Raw genomic sequence first — 6,868 nt, 5'->3', positions numbered from 1 at the left:
GGTATTTGCAATGAATAAGTCATTGGTCTTTCAAAATTCTCTCATGGTATCTCCTGTGTCATTTCCATTATCAAGGTCACGTTTTGCAACTACACATCCTTCTTTGTTTCAAATTTTCACATCCCAATCAGTAGTAATTATCAATGCATTTTGATTCATGTTTGATCAATTTCAGACTGTAGAATTCGGTAAAAATCTTCAGTTTCATCTTTGGCATTTGTGGTTGGTGCATGAGTTTGATTAATAGCCATATTAACTGGTCTTCCTTGTAAGCATATGGATATTATCCTATCACAGGTAGTGCTGTGCTTCAGGATAGATTTTGAGATGTTATTTTTGATGATGAATGCAACCTTTTTCCTCCTCAATTTTCATTCCCAGTGTAGTAGACTGTATGGTTGTCTAATTCAAAATGATCAGTATCATTTTCAAACAATATCATTAATATTACATACAAGTAAAATTTTGTAGAAGTTCATTCAAAAGTGATTGCAGCATTACATTGACAGGGAACTGTCAGAAATTCAAGCCAGACTCAGAAGAAGATGTGGAACAAGGGATATCATTGCTGAGAGCAACGAGAGCAGAGACTACCAGAAAGGTGTTTACCTGTGCATTATGGACTATGTAAAGGCATTGCACAGTGTGGATCATAACAAATTATGGACAATATTATGAAGAATGGAGATTCCAAAACACTTAATTGTGCTAATGCTGAGCCTGTACATAGACCAAGAGGCAATCTTTTGAACAGAGCAAGGAGATACTGCGTGATTTAAAATCCAGAAAGGCAGAAGTCAGAATTTCGTCCTTTCACCATACTTATTCAATCTGTATGCTGAGCAAATAATCTGAGAAGCTGGACTGTATGAAGAAGAACCCAACATCAGGATTGAAAGGAAACTTTCTAACAACCTGTGATATGCAGATAACACAACCTGACTTGCTGAAAGTGAAGAGGATTTGAAGCACTTATGGAAGAAGATCAAGGACTACATCCTTCAGGTAGGCAGGGCCAAGATGGAGGAGTAGTCAGATGCTTCCTGTGGTCCTTCTCACAATGAAGACCCCCCAAAAAACAAGTGAATGTATTATATATGACAATCTAGGAGTCCTGAACATCAAAGACAAAGTTGAAGAGTGGGACCAAGCAGCAGGGAGAGGAAGAGACAGTTCAGAAGCAGCAAGTATTTGCCAGACCAAACCTGGCCAGCAACCTGCATACAGGGTCAGACGACACTCACCAGTTGAGGCAAGCACTAGCACTTGGCACACATTTTCAACACCAGGAGAAACCAAGTGGTGGAGAGTCTGCACAAGCCTGTGGAACCATGAGAAAGTGGTGCTAGATTTGCAAAACTCAAGTACAAGGGTCTAACCTACCGCTCAGGATCAAAAAAACCCTTTCCTCTCTGGGAAGTACCTCTCTCCCATTCACCCACTCCCTCCCTGCTTTGCTCCTGTCCCAGGCTGGCTTAAGGGATTCCTGTGCTATGGAGCCAAAAGTGGGTTTGGCTACTGAGCCAAAAGTGTACTCCCAAGCTGTTCTCCAAGGTTTGGGAAGGGAACAAATTAACAAACAACAAACAGGAAAAAATAATCTGAATGATCTCCTAAGCCTATAACTTGGGGCAGGTGCAGCCCCTTTGCCTAGGCACAGGAATAAGGGATCTATGGATTTTGAAATTATATCACTCCTGCCTAGAAGTATATGGGGCCATTTCAACAGTGTAAGCCCTCATTAGCACAGAACAACAGGGTATATATCTGAAGCTTATATACCCTGTAAGGGGGAGTGACAGATTCCTGACATTTGACACTGCCCAGCCAATTAAGCAGGATCCTCACCTACCCTCATTAGGGACCTTAAGACTGGTGGCTCCAACCACTCCATCTAGCCACCCATGACAAGGGTCAGAGAATAAGTAGTGCCTCCCAGTCCTTATAACCAACAGCACTGGTGGCATAGTGGTTAAGTGCTATGGCTGCTATCCTAAAGGTCAGCAGTTCAAATCTATCCGGTGCTCCTTGGAAACCCTGTGGGGCAGTTCTACTCTGCCCTATAGGGTTGCTATGAGTTGGAGTTAACTTGACTCCAGCTGGTTTGGCTTTTTTTTTTTTTTCCCCCAAGAGGAATAATCTATGAATGATTGGAGTACCAGAATGGGGTTGGGGGGGGATAAGAGAAAATTGTTGAAGCTTTATTGGCAGAAAACGTCCCTGATATCATGAAAGACAAGAAGATATCTATACAAGAAGCTCATTGAACCCCACACAGGGTAGGTACCAAAAGGAAATCACCAAGACATATTATAATCACACTTGTCAAAACCAAAGATAAAGAGAGAATTTTAAGAGTGGCTAGAGATAAACGAAAAGTCAGCTACAAAGGAGAGTCAACAAGACTAAGCTCTGACTACTCAGGATAAACCATGCAGGCAAGAAAACAATGAGATGACATTGATGCCCTGAAGGAAAATAAATTGCCAACCAGGAATTATATATCCAGCAAAACTGCCTCTCCAATATGAAGGTGAAATCGGGACATTTCCAGATAAACGTAAGTTAAGGGAATTTGTAAAAACCAAACCAAAATTACAAGAAATACTGAAGGGAGTCTTCCAATTGGAAAATCAATAACATCAGATAACAACCCAACACTAGAACACAGGACAGAACAACCAGATATCAACCCAGATAGGGAAGTCGCAAAAATAAATCAAAGCTGAAAAACTGAAAATAGGGAAACAGACACCAATATATAAGAGAAAACAACACTAGAACAAAAAAGAGGGACTAAAAAAGGTAGTCATAGATCTTGTATATGGAGAGGAAACCAAGGCGATATCAAGAAATAAAAGATTGGTTTAAACTTAGAAAAATAGAACTAAATATTAAGGTAACCACAAGGAAACTAACAATAGTACACACCAAAATATATATATACACACACACACACATATATATATCAAGAAAAACATGAAGACTCAGAAAATACAAAATTAACAACAGTGAAAAAGATGAAAAGAAAATACATAAAGAAAACTCAGCACAGAACATTAAGTGGTGCAAAGAAACTGTCAACAACACACACTCAAAAATAAAATACATCAAATGACAGCACTAAAGTCATAAAAAAAGTCATACCTTTCAATAATTACACTCAATGTAAATGGACTAAATGCACCAATAAACAGAAAGTGGCAGAATAGATAAAAAAAAAAATGCTCCACCTATATGCTGCCTATGAGGGACACACCTTAGACTCAAAGACACAAACAAACTAAAACTCAAAGGATAGAAATAAATATATCAAACAAACAACAATCAAAAAAGAGCAGGAGTGGCAATATTAATCTCTGACAAAATAGACTTTAAAGCAAAATCCATCACAAAGGATAAGGAAGGACACTATATAATGATTAAAGTGTCAATACACCAGGAGGACGTAACCATAATGCATGTTTATGTACCCAATGATAGGGCTTCAAAATACATAAACTCTAACAGCATGGAAAAGAGCTCCACAATTATAGTAGGAGACTTCAACACACCACTTTCGGTGAAGGACAGAACATCCAGAAAGAAGCTCAGTAAAGACAGGAAAGATCTAAAAGCTACAATCAACAAACTCGATCTTATAGATATATTCAGAACACTCTAACCAATGGCAGCCAAGTATACTTTCTTTTCCAATGCACATGGAACATTCTCCAGAACAGACCACATGTTATGTCACTAAGCAAGTCTTAAAAGAATCCAAAACATCAAGATATTACAAAGCATCTTCTCTGACTGTAAAGCCATAAAAGCAGAAATCAATAACAGAAAAAGCAAAGAAAAAAAATCAAACCAATGGAAACTGACCAACACCTTGCTCAAAAACTACTGGGTTATAGAAGAAATTGAGGATGGGATAAAGAAATTCACAGAATCAAATGAGAATGAAAACACATCCTACCAGAATTTTGGGGACAAAGCAGAAGCAGTGCTCAGAGGTCAATTTATAAAATTAAATGCACATATCCAAAAAGAAGAAAGGGCCAAAAGCAAAACATTAAACCCACAACTCGAACAAATGGAAATAGAGCAGCAAAAGAAGCCCTCGGAAACCAGAAGAAAGCAGATAATAAAAATTAGAGTAGAATTAAATTAAACGGAGAATATAAAAATGATTGAAAGTGTTAACAAGACCAAAAGCATTCTTTGAAAAGATCAACAAAATTGATAAACCATTGACCAAACTGACAAAAGAAAAACAGGAGAGGAAGCAAATAACCTGAATAAGAAAGGGGATGGGCAATATCACACAGACCCAACTGAAATTAAAAGAATAATAACAGAATACTATGAAAAATTATACTCTAACAACTTTGAAAATCTAAAGGAAATGGACAAATTTCTAGAAACACACTACGTACCTAAACTAACACAAACCAAAATAGAAAAACTAAATAATCCTGTAACAAAAGAAGAGATTGAAGAGGTAATTAAAAAACTCCCAGCAACAACAACAACAACAAAAGCCCTGGACCTGACAGCTTCACTGGAGGATTCTACCAAACTTTCAGAGAAGAGTTAACACCACCACTACTAAAGGTATTTCAGGGCATAGAAAAGGATGAAATATTCCTGAACTCATTCTATGAACACAGCATAACCCTGATACCAAAACCAGGTAAAGACACGACAAAAAAAAGAAAAAGAAAAAATTATAGAACAATATCCCTCATGAACATAGACATGAAAATCCTCCACAAAATTCTAGCCAATAGAATCCAACAACATACCAAAAAAATAAATCACCATGACCAAGTGGAATTCATACCACATATACAGGCATGGTTCAACATTAGAAAAACAATCAATGTAATAAACATCACATAAAACAAAAGACAAGAACTACATGAACTTATCAATTGATGCAGAAAAGGCATTTGACAAAATTCAACACCAATTCATGATAAAAACTCTCAGCAAAATAATAAAAGAAGGGAAATTCCTCAACAAGATAAAGGACATTTGTACAAAGCCAACAGCCATCCTCAGCCTAAACAGAAAGAGTCTGAAAGCATTCCCCTTGATAACAGGAACCAAACAAGGATGCCTTTTATCACCATGCTTGTTCAACATTGTGCTGGAGGTCCTAGCCAGAACAATTTGGCTAGAAAAATAAATAAAGGGCAACCAAGTTGGTAAGGATGAAGTAAAAGTATCTCTATTTGCAGATAATACAATCTCATACACAGAAAACCCCAAAGAAATCCACAAAACTATTTGAATTAATAGAAGAGTTCAGCAAAGTATCAGGATACGAGATAAACATACAAAAATCAGTAGGATTCCTCTACACCAATGAAGAGAACTTCAAAGAGGAAATCACCAAATCAATATCATATACAATAGTCCCCAAGAAGATAAAATACTTAGGAAAAAATCTAACCAGAGACATAAAAGACCTATCTATACAAAGAAAACTATAAGACACTATTGCAAGAAACCAAAAGAGTCAACATTGTGAAAATGTCTATTCTACCCAAAGCAATCTATAGATACAACACAATTCCAATCCAAATTCCAACAACATTTTTTAAGGAGATGGAGAAACAAATCACTAACTTCATATGGAAAGGGAAGAGGTCCAGGATAAGTAAAGCATTACCGAAAAAGAACAAACTGGGAGGCCTCTCACTGCCTGATTTTAGAACCTGTTATACCACCACAGTAGTCAAACAGCTTGGTAGTGATACAACAGCAGGTACATAGGCCAAGGGAACAGACTTGAGAATCCAGATGTAAATTCATCCACCTGTGAGCAGCTCATATTTGACAAAGGCCCAAAGTCAATTATATGGGGAAAAGAAAGTCTCTTTAATAAATGGTGCTGGCGTAAATGGGTATCCATTTGCAAAAAAAAGAAACAAGGCACATACCTCATACCATGCACAAAAACTAATACAAATGGATCAAATATTTAAATATAAAACCTAAAATGATACAGATCTGGAAGAAAAAAATAGGGACAACGCTAGGAGACCTAATACATGGCATAAACACTACACAAAACCTTACTAACAATGTACAAACACCAGGAGAGAAACTAGATAACTGGGAGCTTCTAAAAATCAAACACGAATGCTCAGCAAAAGACTTCACCAGAAGAGTGAAAAGACAATACAGACTCGGAAAAAAAATTTGGCTATGACATATCCAATCAGGGTTTAACCTCAATCACAAGAAGACAAATAAGCCAATTAAAAAATGGCGAAGTGTATGAACAGGCACTTCACCAAAGAAGACATTCAGGTGCTAACAGATACATGAGAAATGCTCAAGATCATCAGCCATTAGAGAAATGCAAATGAAAACTACAATGAGATGCCATCTCACCCCAACAAGGCTAGAATTAATCCAAAAAATACAAAATAATAAATGCTGGAGAGGTTGTGGGGAGATGGGAACACTTATACACTGCTGGTGGGAACATAAAACGGTACAACCACTTTGGAAATTGATTTGGCATTTCCTCAAAGAGCTAGAAATAGAAGTACCATATGATTCAGTGATCCCAGTCTTTGGAATATATCCTAGAGAAATAAGAGCCATCACACGAATAGACGTACGCACACCCATGTTCATTGCAGTACTATTCATATGAGCAAAAAGATGGTAACAACCTAGGTGCCCTTCAACAGACAAATGGATAAACAAACTATGGTATATAACAAACCAAAAACCAAACCCACTGTCGTCGAGTTGATTCCGACTCATAGAGATCCTATAGGACAGAGTAGAACTACTCTGTAGAGTTTCTAAGGTGCGCCTGGCTGACTCAACTGCTGACCTTTTGCTTAGCAGCCGCAGCACT

Source organism: Elephas maximus, chromosome 7 (genome assembly GCF_024166365.1).
Source record: "Elephas maximus indicus isolate mEleMax1 chromosome 7, mEleMax1 primary haplotype, whole genome shotgun sequence".
NCBI lineage: Eukaryota > Metazoa > Chordata > Mammalia > Proboscidea > Elephantidae > Elephas > Elephas maximus.
The sequence above is the reverse complement of the archived record's forward strand: the minus strand, read 5'-3'. Positions refer to the sequence as shown.